Source organism: Octodon degus, unplaced genomic scaffold, assembly GCF_000260255.1.
Source record: "Octodon degus isolate 3935 unplaced genomic scaffold, OctDeg1.0 scaffold00091, whole genome shotgun sequence".
NCBI classification, from domain to species: Eukaryota; Metazoa; Chordata; class Mammalia; order Rodentia; family Octodontidae; genus Octodon; species Octodon degus.
Window position 1 is genome coordinate 3,837,269 of NW_004524667.1, and position 12,056 is coordinate 3,849,324.

The 12,056-nt window shown below is 35.5% G+C and overlaps 1 protein-coding gene across 2 annotated transcripts in view; it reads left to right on the forward strand.

The window, feature by feature from the left end:
- Prex2 (phosphatidylinositol-3,4,5-trisphosphate dependent Rac exchange factor 2) overlaps nt 1-12,056 on the forward strand; it is a 303,532-nt gene that overhangs the window by 35,459 nt on the left and 256,017 nt on the right. The window lies entirely within an intron of this gene.

Genomic DNA, 12,056 nt, shown 5'->3' on the forward strand with positions numbered 1-12,056 from the left:
TCTCTCTCTCTCTCTCTCTCTCTCTCTCTCTCTCTCTCTCTCTCTCCCTCTCTACTTAGGTCAGGACAACTTTAGAACATTTGTTATTTTGCTCCAACCTGCTGGGTTTCTGCATGGGTTCTGAAGCTGTCTTTCTGTGGGGAGAATTGTATTTACAAGGTTCAGACTTTTAATTATCATGTGCTGTGGTGTGGATGTGGCTTGTTCATGAAGGTTCTTGCGTTAGAAAGTTGATTCTCAGTGTAGCCACACATGGAAGTGCTGAGACCTTAAAGAGGTAGAGCTGGGCCAGGCCTATGAGGATGCCACCCTCAGAGGGAGTTGGGGTAATATATACTTGCGACCCTCCGTAGTTCCTGCAAGAAGATAATTGAAAATAGAGTGAGCCTGCTCCCATTCTGGCTTTTTGTCTCATCATGTGGTCTCACCCTGTGGCTCTTGGTCCTGTCACGGTGCCATCTGTTCTGATGTGACAAAGCCAGAGACTGAATTGATGGGGGCTCCTGTTCTACAACTTTTCACTTTCAAAAACTGGGCTAAATAAGCTTTTTACAGAGTGCACAACCTTAGATTTTTTTCATGGTGACAGAAAATAGACTCCTACATAAAATTTATCACGAAGGAAATTGCAGCCTCTCGTTGAAAGGCATCCACAGTTCCTTCATACCTGTGTCAAGCTCATTTCCTCTCTTGCTTCCCTTTGTCAGTGAGACTTAGTCCTGACCAAGGCTTGCTAGAAGGCAGCGTGACCCAGCATTCCCAGAGATCTTACTTTTCCACCATAAGCTTGAACTCTAGATTTATGTCTAGGTTTTCTATATTTTTAAGACACAGCACCAGCAAGTCAAGCATGTGTATGAAGCCAGCACATCCAGCCCTGCTTAGCGACCTGTCTAAGCGTTCACTGTGTTCGTGTGGTGTACCTGCCTTACAGACATCTGAGGGTGCAGCTTGACAGGAAGGGAAGCAAAATTAATGAATGAAGTATGTACATGAAAAAAGAAAAAGAAAGCAAAGCTAACTTGATCAAAAGGAGTCACGCTGAAGTGAGTAGAGCAGATCTAAATTTAGATGCAAGTGGGATTCTATTTAGTGACTGAAAAAGATAGTAAATTTCCTTAAAGTAGTGAGGTTTGCAAAATTAGTTATCTACCTAAATTTTTCTTAATAGTGTTTCTTAAAGTATGTATGCATGCATATAAGTAACTGGTATAACCAAAATGGGGCTATGTTTATGAGCTTAATAATTTCTATTGAGTGTACAAACAATTTCTGAGTTTTAAAGTTTCCTAAAGTGCTCATCTATAAAAATGTGAACCTCTGCAATGTATCTTGAAAGCCGTAATGTTACTTGGTAGAGCTGGTACTATCTATGCCAGAGACTGGAGGACTCTATACAGTATAATTACCATAGGAACTTTTAAGGAACACCTACATCCATTTTAGTAGATTCTGGTTTACATGGTATGATGTAGGGGTTGGGGACTGTTTTGTTTTAAACTCTCTTTAGCTGGTTTTAATGTGCAGCTAGAGATGATATCATATTGGCCTTAGAGGAGAATGTCAGGCATAACTAATATTAGGTCCTTGAGTTTTAGCACTGACATCACCTGCCGTGGAATTCCCTGCAGCCTGCCTAGACCATGATGCTACCAGACTCCAGGCCATGCACCTCACCTAAGACTGAGAGCCTCCCAGCAGTTGTTGCCCCCACCCCTCATGCCTTGGAATAAAGAGAATCCCACCTGACCTCATTTATGTGTACCTGTGTGTTTTCCTTACCTACTAATAGGCAAATTTCTGGAGAGACTGACCTATGTGCTTGATATCATAGTTATGTTTGTTTCTCCCCCAAATCGTACAAAGTAGTTACAAGAAGGCAATGAAAGAGCAGAGGATGAAAGAAAACTAGTGTGCCCTAACTTGTATAAATAGCACCTGGTGGAATTTAAACCCAAGCTAGTCTGGTTTCAGAGTTCACATGCTTGCTCTTCAGCCTAGTGGCCTACATAGAACACTCACAATTGAAGTGGGGAGCAGAAGTGAACACAGCTGTTGGGGAAAACATGAGGGAGTGAAGCAGAATAAGAAGAGGCCGCCGCTACTCAGCTGCAGACAGTCGCTGCTACTGTTGTTCGTCCTTACCAAGGAAAGCCCTAGCGGAGATAGGTACTGCAAAGGTAGCACAAACAATGCAGTAAGCTCTGAATAGGAAGTGTGTAGATTCCCCTGGCCAGGGACTTTTTCAAGGACAGGGCTTATAATGACTTATTCTTGTTCTTTGTCTTAACTTTCTCTGGATTTGGTATATCTGGTGTTCTGGGAAGCTGGAGGTAACCTGTGAGTACTGGCCCGTCATATTGGACTGAACTGTATCAAGAACATTTGCCCAGCATCTCTACTGACTCGAAGGTGCAGCGAGGGCGAGGGTATTTTAAAGCCTGTGACAGGTGTTAAGATACTGCATACAGGTTTAAATTCCTGAATCAAATCAATGTTCTGGTTTTGCTGTTTTTGTGGATCAGTTTCTAGTATGCATGTATTAATTAGTTTCAACCACGAAGCATGATTAGTGTTTCTTTAGTGTTCTTTCAGCGTTTAGGCTGGGAAGCATTTTAGAATTTGTAGTTTTATGGGAGCAACTTTTCATATGCAGATTTCTCCTTAAGTGTCTGCGTAAAGTATATTATGCATTAGACCTTTTAAAGACAGTACACTAAGGTGCAAAAACCATCATTATAGCATTGTAAACTATAGGATCTGAATGGTGGCATTCTGATTTAGCAGGTAAAGGCTTATTTTCCATAGCTGTTGTAGCAACAGTCCAGATTCCTTTGTTTTGGGTTATTCGTAAAAACGTAATAGGAGCTGTCTTCTTGTTAGAGGAACCAACTTTATTCTTTCAGAGAATATAGAAGGTAACACTGGTACCCTAGAAAAACTGGGGTAGTTAAATTAGTTATTCTTAAGGAAAATACTCAGCTAAATACATTTCCTTTGGGAATTCTGAGTTCATTAAAAGTTGTAGTGTTTACTTTAAAACATATAGATGTTTGATGATTTGAAATACTTATTTTATAATTTAAATCATTTAAAACTATCTTTGGCTTACATTTAGAAGAAAAATTTCCAAATGTTCTGATTTGGAAAAAAAGATGTTATAATTATTTAAAATGATTCTAGATTTACAGATGTTTATAGGTGGAAATTCTACCTCAGAATTGCTTTTCTTAAGTACAAGTAATTTCTCCAATTAAAGTATTTCTTTTCTTTTTTTAAAAGTATTTCTTTTCTGACTACCCTTGTGGGGTACTTTATTTCCAGATGTTCATTTTACATGTAGAAGCATCTATTTGGAATCATATGATTGAGGATGAAATGTCTAATTTGTAGCATAATTCCAATTTCCTATGAAGAATACCACATCTTGGAACTGCTTTTAGAAATTTTACTTCAGATCAGTAGCTTATTATTGTTTTCAATATCAGTCTCTGTTGGCATACTAAATATATAGATTAAATGCCAATCAGGGTCCTATCCAATATGTTCTGTTGATAGTTTAATTACAAAAAAAAATGAGCTAAAGAACTGGGAGAAATCATCAGGGAGATGTGGGCTTTGGTGTAGGATCTGGGTTTTGATGTAGGTTAAATGTACATAAGCAAGTGGATGCACATCTTATCAGTAACACTGATTATGGAAGGGAGAAGTGATTGGAGTCAATGACTATAGTGACTGAAGTGACTGCAGGAAGATAATATTAAAGATAATATTAAATTATAGAAGTAAATCAAATCCTGCGTAAGAATAATGCATAACAATTGAATATATCTTTAAAATGGTAATTTGTCATTAATTGTTTTATGGTTCTAAAAATGTATGTCTAATAGAGGCCAGTCTGTGTTTTGTTATAGTTCAAGGCTATCAACTACATATACTATCTCAGAAACATCCCCCATAGGTCATTAGCAGGAGGCATAGTATTGCATTTGACATATTTCACAGTGGCATAGATAGAATAACAAAAATTCAGTTGTACTATGGTCACTGAATATATTATTGTAAGCTTAAGGATACTGAAGAGGAAGTTCTTCCAATAGTTATAGATGTTTGATGCCAGTTAGTTCATTTTCTTCTATCTTGAATGAAATAGCTTCATGTACCTGAGGATAGTAAAGCTGATTTGAACTATTCTCACATTAATACTATTTAAAATTGTTTGAAATATACTAAATCAAGAAAGAACAGTGGGGAAAGGAATAGTTAATGATATGAATCTAACCCGGCTTTGTTAAGCACCTGTTACGTTGTGATCTAGTTCTGTTCTCAGTCTGTGGGACAGCCCTAGAACGACTTGCTCTTACTCTTCAAGACTATCAATAATCATCATTTCTGACTGAGTTTTCAGAAGGATGGCTTTACCAGGAGGTGTAGATGGTGAGTTAACACGTATTTATTGAGCCTGTGCTGTGTACAAGGCTGTGTAGAATCCTGTGAGATGGGGGCCGGTGAGGTAGCTCAGCGGTCTAATGTGCCTGTTTAGGCAAGCTTAGGCAGGTTCAGGGACCGAGTTTTGATCCCAGGCACTACATGCTGTGCCAGCCCCACCTTCAGGGTGGGCTGAGCTGGCCAAAAAGAAAAAAATCCTGTGAGATGAAAAGAACCAAACAGGAAGTATAACTGGAGAGAAGGCAGTGGCTAGATCCTAAAAGACATTTTATGCTAAGGAGTCCTAAAAAGTTTTGGTAAAATTCAATATGTGTATAACATAACACTGAAATTTAATCATTGTAATGGGGGCAATTCTACTTCTTTTGATTCTTTAGTCTCCCATTGTCTTTTCCTCTTCCTGTTTTGCCTTTATATCCAGTGCCTTCTTTTCATTAAATGTCACATGAAGTACTTTATAAATAAATTATTATAAATAATGACAGAATATGTTTTAGAGTTATGTCAAATCACAAAATAGAATTTTCATAGCTTTTCATGTTTACATTTTTACTGAGTATATCGTCTAACAGTTTTATAAGACCTTTTATTATTGGCTTTAATTTTTTATTTATACCATGTATATTGCAAACAGAATATATGAGTCCCAATTTGAAGATAATAGATCATTGACACTTTGAGTTATTTTAAAATATTACTAAATAAGTCCTATGTATAATTATGTAATACTGCTATTTGTTAATAATGATCTTTACCTGAAGATACATATAATTAGTGTGCTCTTACAGAGCACTAGCTCTCCAAGACATTCCGCCATCTTGAACCTATTTATTTTCATAAAACTATATTTACCTAGAAAACTTTCATATTGCCAACATGAGTGAAAAATTATTGAGTTGTTTTGTTAGATACATAGATACCTCATCAACTATAACTTAAAATACATCAAAATGGATAGCATTTATGTTAAAAGTTGATATGGTCACATAATGAGACTATAATAAAATATTTAGGTTATTTCCAGTTTTTATCTATTATGAATGAAGTTGCCATGAATGTTCTAACATGAATCTTTGGGTTGTCCTATGTTCCCAGTTTTCCTGGGTAAATTCCAGTGTGTGAGACTGACAGATCATGTGACAAAAAGGTTCCTTTTTTTATTTTTCAACAAATAATACACTGCATATATTCTTCTTAGTGGTTAATTGCTGTATAAGATGTGGACTTGTGATCCTATTTACAAACACCATTAGAACAAATCATTCTATTCATTAACAGAATGTAACTATATATCTATCCCAACCACTTTGAATACACAGATACAAAATGGACATTCATCTGTATACCCCATTTTTTCTAAGTTCCGTTATTGACTATTATAGGTGTGTAAACTCAGCAAAATATTCTAAAAGAGTCCAGTAGCCCATAATAGCATTGGGTCTTCTGTTTAACTGGCAATGTCAGAAATTATTGACCTGAGTCCCCCACAGCTCAACTTAACAGCATCAAAAATGTGTTTGACTTTACATGAAACTATTATTTTCAAAGTTGTTTTGCTTAGTATTTTGCATTTTTCACTAGCAATGTCTAAGAGTTCCCAGTTGTTCTAAGTTCCTTCCAAAATTTGGTTTTGTCAGTATTTATGATTTAATTCATGGTAGCTTAGACTTTTATATGTAGTTAGTGCTCTCATATTCTAATTTATATTTGCATTTTCTGGGTAACTAAAGATCCGAAGTGCACTGTTTTACAATTATTGACATCTCTAAATCTATTATTTAATTTATACCCATTTGTAACTTGCATAGTTTATTATTGACTTTTAAGTATTTGAAAATATATTCTACTTATCAGTTTCTTGTCAGGAATAAGTATTGTGGATATTGTTTCCCAGCCTGTGGCTTGTCTGTTAGTTTTTTTAATTTATGAAGTTTTTAATTATGATAAAATCTGGTATATATTTCTTCTTTTATTGTTAGTATTTTTTATCCTAAAGATATTTGACTATCGCCAAATTATATTTTTTCTATAAATTTTATATTTCCAGCCTCTACATTTAGATTTGTGACAAAAATATGATTAATTTTTTATAGAAAGAATAAAACAAGTTAAGGCTTTAAAAATGTGAATTTATGTGTATTTAGAAGACTTTTTTTTCTCATTGAAGCCAATTGTCATGTTAATAAAAATCAGTCTTTATGTTTGAATTTTTTCTCCAATGACTAAGTTATTATTACATCAATAGTATATTAAGTAATATATAATTTTTCTTGTAGTTTTCTATGAAAGTAGATTTTGTTCATTAATTCATGCAAGAAAAGCATACTGAGCACCCACCATATGTTATGCACTAAGTCAGGAGATGAAAAATATAAGGGTTTTTTTTATAACAAGATGTTTCATCTAGTGTTCCCCGTTGCTGGAGAACATATACATGGAATGAATTCACCACAGAAAAGTGTAATGCATGAAAGAACTCAGGAATGTCAACAGACCCAATCAAACAAGATGGAGCACTTCCTTGAGGAGGTGGAAATTTTCTTCAGGAGGACCTCAATTCCAAGAGGGGTTCACCAGGTACACAGTAGAGCAAGGGAACTCCAATATTGCTGGAGTGAGTAAAAAGATATGTATCATAGAGCATAAATAAAGTCCACTCAAGGAAACTTGAGCTATTGAGTATTTCTGTGGACAATATGGGCAGAACAGGCAGTGATGATGGAGATTCCTTAAGTAATATATTATTAATTAAAAACATGTAAAGAAGAAAATGTATTAGTTGAGCCCGGGAATCACCTGATAGATGCATTTGATGGATATTCTGTTCTACAGATTTATTTTTCTCTCTTCTGTTCCGTAGATTTGCCTGTTATATGCCCATGGTACACTGCTTTTATTCTGGTAGCTTTATAGTAAGCTTTGAAATCAGGGAAAGTAAATATTTTAATATTCTTTTTTCTTCTTTTCAAGATTGCTTTAGCTAGTCTAGAATTTTGCTTTTTTCTGTATGAAATTGGGACTGGTGCTTTGATGGTAGAAGTTGGAAAGGAACCAAGGGATGGGGGAGATGAAGGAGAGGGAGGGAGGAGTACAAATGATTAAGATACAATATTACGTATGCACCAACTCCCCAAGATGAGTTTAAATTATTATGTTTCACAAACATACACTAATAAAAAAAGAAACTAAAAAATTAGAAACAGCTTGTCTATTTCTTTAAAAGAACCTACTGATATTTTGACTCAGGTTGTACCAAATCTATAGATCCATTTTTGATGGAACTGATATCTTAAAAATATTAAACTTTCTAATCCATTACTGTGGTCTCTTTCTCCATTCTTTAGGTTCTTTTTTATTGGATCTTTTCATGTCTTTCCATTTATTTGGATCTTCTTTATGTCTTCTTTAATTCTCATTTATTTGGAGAGTTATATTTCATACTTCTCAACATAGTGATCTTTTGCTTCTCTCATTAGATTACATAGAACTTATATGTCTCAATAAAGATGAAGAGTGCAGTCGGCCCTGCCCCTGGGGCATGCTGAGATGGGAATTGACACTGGGTGTGGTGATGCACGCCCTGTAACCCCAGCTCTTGGGAGGTTGTAGACAGGTGGATCGCTATGAGTCTGATCTAGTAGTGAGACTCTGAACACCATGTAGACCTTTCCCTAAAATACAAACAATAAAACAAAGATACAACAAATTTACTCAACTAAAGCAAAAAAACCAAATCTCTCCTAGTGTCAGTAGTTTCTTGCATAAAGAGGATCTGCATCATTTTCAACCCACAAGAAGTAGGCTTTTGGGGGTGTAATGAAACAGTCCATGGGCAATATGTAATAAGTATTTTGCTTTGGGGCAATTATTTGTGGAGCTAAAGCCTATAGTAATGTAGTGATGTGTGAAAGGATATGCAAAACTGAACTCTAGTCTGTCCAAACCCAATACCTGAGAGTGTGGTTTGGAGGCCCTAAACCCCAGAACAAGAGGACGCCAGGCAAGAGTGACAGTACTCAGACAGGGAGTAACATACGACACGTGGCCACTGACCTGAAGATGACACCAACTGGATGCTGCCTTTTTTAAATTATGAAGGAACATAATGAGTAGACAAGAAGTAACTATCCACATGGAATATCACATGGCACTGCATTAATTTGTGTCTTTGTGGGGAGGTATTGAAACTCAGATAAACATTAGATATTATTTTTTTGTTGTTTTGCATAATCTAAGTCAGGGGAAAATACATAAATGTTTTTATTCATTATAGCTTTTTTCCCCTGGAAGGAAAGTTTTCTTGTTTACTTACCTTCAACTTGCCTCATGAATATTCAGCTGTCAACAGAGCTGCCAGCCAATATCCATGGAAATGAGCTCATTATTAGCACTTTGCTGGTTTCTATTTGATTCATGAAGTACGTAGAAGTGTTTGTGATATTTCATATTTTACTTTCTTTACTCTAAATATAATAGGATTTTGACAATTATGTCAAAAATTTAAAGTTAAGTTTATCATTTAGCCTTTTTTCAGTTCTTAAATGTATAATCAAATGCCTTTCTACAGGTTAACGTAAATTTTGCAAAAACAAATTATGAGCAAAAGACATGAAAATCTTAACAGCTCTCGAATCCTTTACCTATTTATGCATATACAATATCTGTTCCTTTTAGTTGCTAATTCATGTCATTGACTATAATTTTCTGTGTGAACATTTTTAAAAACAATGATTCTCCTTTCAGAGGTTGTATTATTATTAATAAAAATAATTAAAATAGCACCCAACAAGCATATTTTGCCATTAAAATAAAATAAAAATAGTAACAGAAAATATTACATATTGTCCTGGTGCCAGTTGCTTTATATATGTTTATTTAAGCCTGAGAGAAAATCTTTAGCATAGAGAAGAATTTGTTTAGTTTCTTTAAACAAATATGGCAACCTTGCTTCAGAGAGATGAGGTTAATTACCTAGTAGTTCGCAGACTTGAAACTTGAACCTAGAAAATGGCTCTAGAGTTCAATTTATAAAAGCCTCTTTACATTGTTGCCTTGCTAATTTCATTAAAGTCCACAGTTTGTACTACAAGTGATTGTCCCAATGCCTGGAATTATTTCTACAAGGATATGAAGAGTCCTTGTTCAGGTTCTAAATTCCTACATATTGGAAGTGTTTCTTGTACTCTCTCTATGCCACTGATCTGTTTATAAGTTAAACCAATACTAACCATCTACATGACTATACATTTGTTCCTTTTAGGAATAAAAAATGAGTAGAATTAATGGGGAAAGGAAACAGATTGTGGACTAAGGAGCAGGTGGTATATTGAGTAAAGAGGGTAAAGATATTATTCCATAGGGAGAAAGGGGAGAAGGGTACTTAGTTAAGTCAGAGGGGCCATCAGATACAGACATTTGTTGTGAGTCAGAGACGTTTTTAGGTAAAGAGTAGAAGATGTTAGATGTCAATGATTTTTGTTTGTTTGCTCTTTCTTGTGCTGGGGATCAAACCCACATCCTTAAAAATGTTAAGCAAGTGTAGCTAGACCAATAAGCTACCACCTCAGCCCTAGATGTCAGTTTTAAATAACAGGTCTAGTGCTCATAGGTACCTAAATTTCATAGGTATAATACTAGGAGGCAATGCAGATAAGCTTAAGGCTATAAAAAGTTTTTCATATATTTACCTATCATGAAGTTAATTTAAAAATCTTTTTCCTTTGCTTTCTGGACTGGACCCGTGAGGAAAATCAGAGGGTGAGGAAAAAAGAGTGCCCTGGATGCCAAGCAGAAACAGAGCTTCATGCTGCGATCCTGATTTGTTTCTCTCGGTTGTTTTCTAGCATCAAACACTTTGCCTTCGCCCACAGCTTACGTTTCCTTTTTATGGGAACTGAATTCTTGAATAACGATTTAACAGGAATAGTGTTCTGCACTTTAAATTCGGGAAATGACCAGTTTCCTGTGCTAGGGAAAAATCTGTGCTTGAGAATATTATCTATATAATGTACTTTGTACTTCCCGCTCTGCCTTGCTTTCATTGTGCTGTGTTATTTGAGTTATCTGCTATCAATGTAAATTCCTGGCCAACACAATATGAAGTATTATGCCAGGCACACAATAGCTTACAGCTATTTTAGTATAAATATTTGTATAATATTAAAAATAAGGCAATTTAGCCAATAACTTATTCTGGAACAAACTCAGAAATATGTTCTTGTATGCTTTCAAGTTGCTTAAGAAATTCATTTCCTTTCACAGTGATCATCATGTGACACTGTGAAACGGACTTTCATGTGAAGCGCCATCAACAAAATTGTATAATATTTGAAATATCTTTTTGTCTCTTTCTTTTCTTCTCTCATTAAAGTTGTATTATTTTCTTCTGACATTAAGCTCCTTTATGAAAATAATGATTTATTTCAAGATCGGGGAGTGGAATAGGAAAAAAAGAACTAAGTTATATCATGTGCAGGTACAAATTCCCTATGAAAAATGTAATCTATCTATCTATCTATCTATCTATCTATCTATCTATCTATCTATCTATCTATCTATCTACCTATCTACCTACCTATCTACCTATCTACCTACCTACCTATTTGTATTACCAATAATCTAAATTAAAAAAATTCAAAAACCAAAAATAATGATTTGTCATACACGAAGGAATACATTTGAATTTAACTTTTTAATAAACCAACCTGATAAATTGCCAGTGTTTTTACTAAACCAACCTGATAAAGTATTAGTGTTTAATAATTCTACTGGTGCTGTAGAGGGTTGGTAGCATGGAGAAGAACTAAGAAGGCAACTTCAGTCCCCTGCCATTTCTTTAGAGACTTTCTCACATTGGCCAGTCACTTTGTCATCCTGTGTAAGTCTGTAGATTGAGATCTTGTGCCGTCTCACTGAAATTAAGGCTGTCCTCTGGCTGTGCTTCACATCCATGCTCTCCCATTTTTATTAATGCCTTGTTCTTTGGTCCTGTTGAGAAGTGATGTGGTAGGCAACAATCTCTATTAGATCTTACAGTTTTATCCTAAGGGACAATTTCCTCTGCCTTGTATTCTTGGTGAATGTCCATATCCCCAGAATATTTAGAATGTGGACATACGAATAGAGAGATCAGCATGTATGTGCAACATTTGAGGACTGTTGGAATCCTGAGCAGAAAGATCTAGTACAGTGCAGAAGACATAATATTTTAAAAATACGGAGAGATCTCAACCTGGGATGGTTTCACTTAATGATCCTTTAATTTGACATGCAGTGACAGATGCTGGATAGTTTTCTAGGCTAGCAGTATGCCAGTGCCCTCCATGATTCTGGGCAGAGGCAGTGAGCTGCAGCTCCCAAGCAGCCAGGTAAGTACCAGGGGAAATGATACCGTATGGTTTAAGCTAGGACGTTCTGTAGGGTAATGCATTACACAACACATTTTTGACTGCTGATATTTTTAGCTTACATAGGATTTATCAACACATAACCTCCATTGTAAATTGAGTGTTATCTGTCAACATTGTAGAATTTTTTCCCCCAATGCCCTAAATTATAGTATTGTCTTACTATCAGGGACTTCCTCAAAAGCAAGTCAGATTGATTTA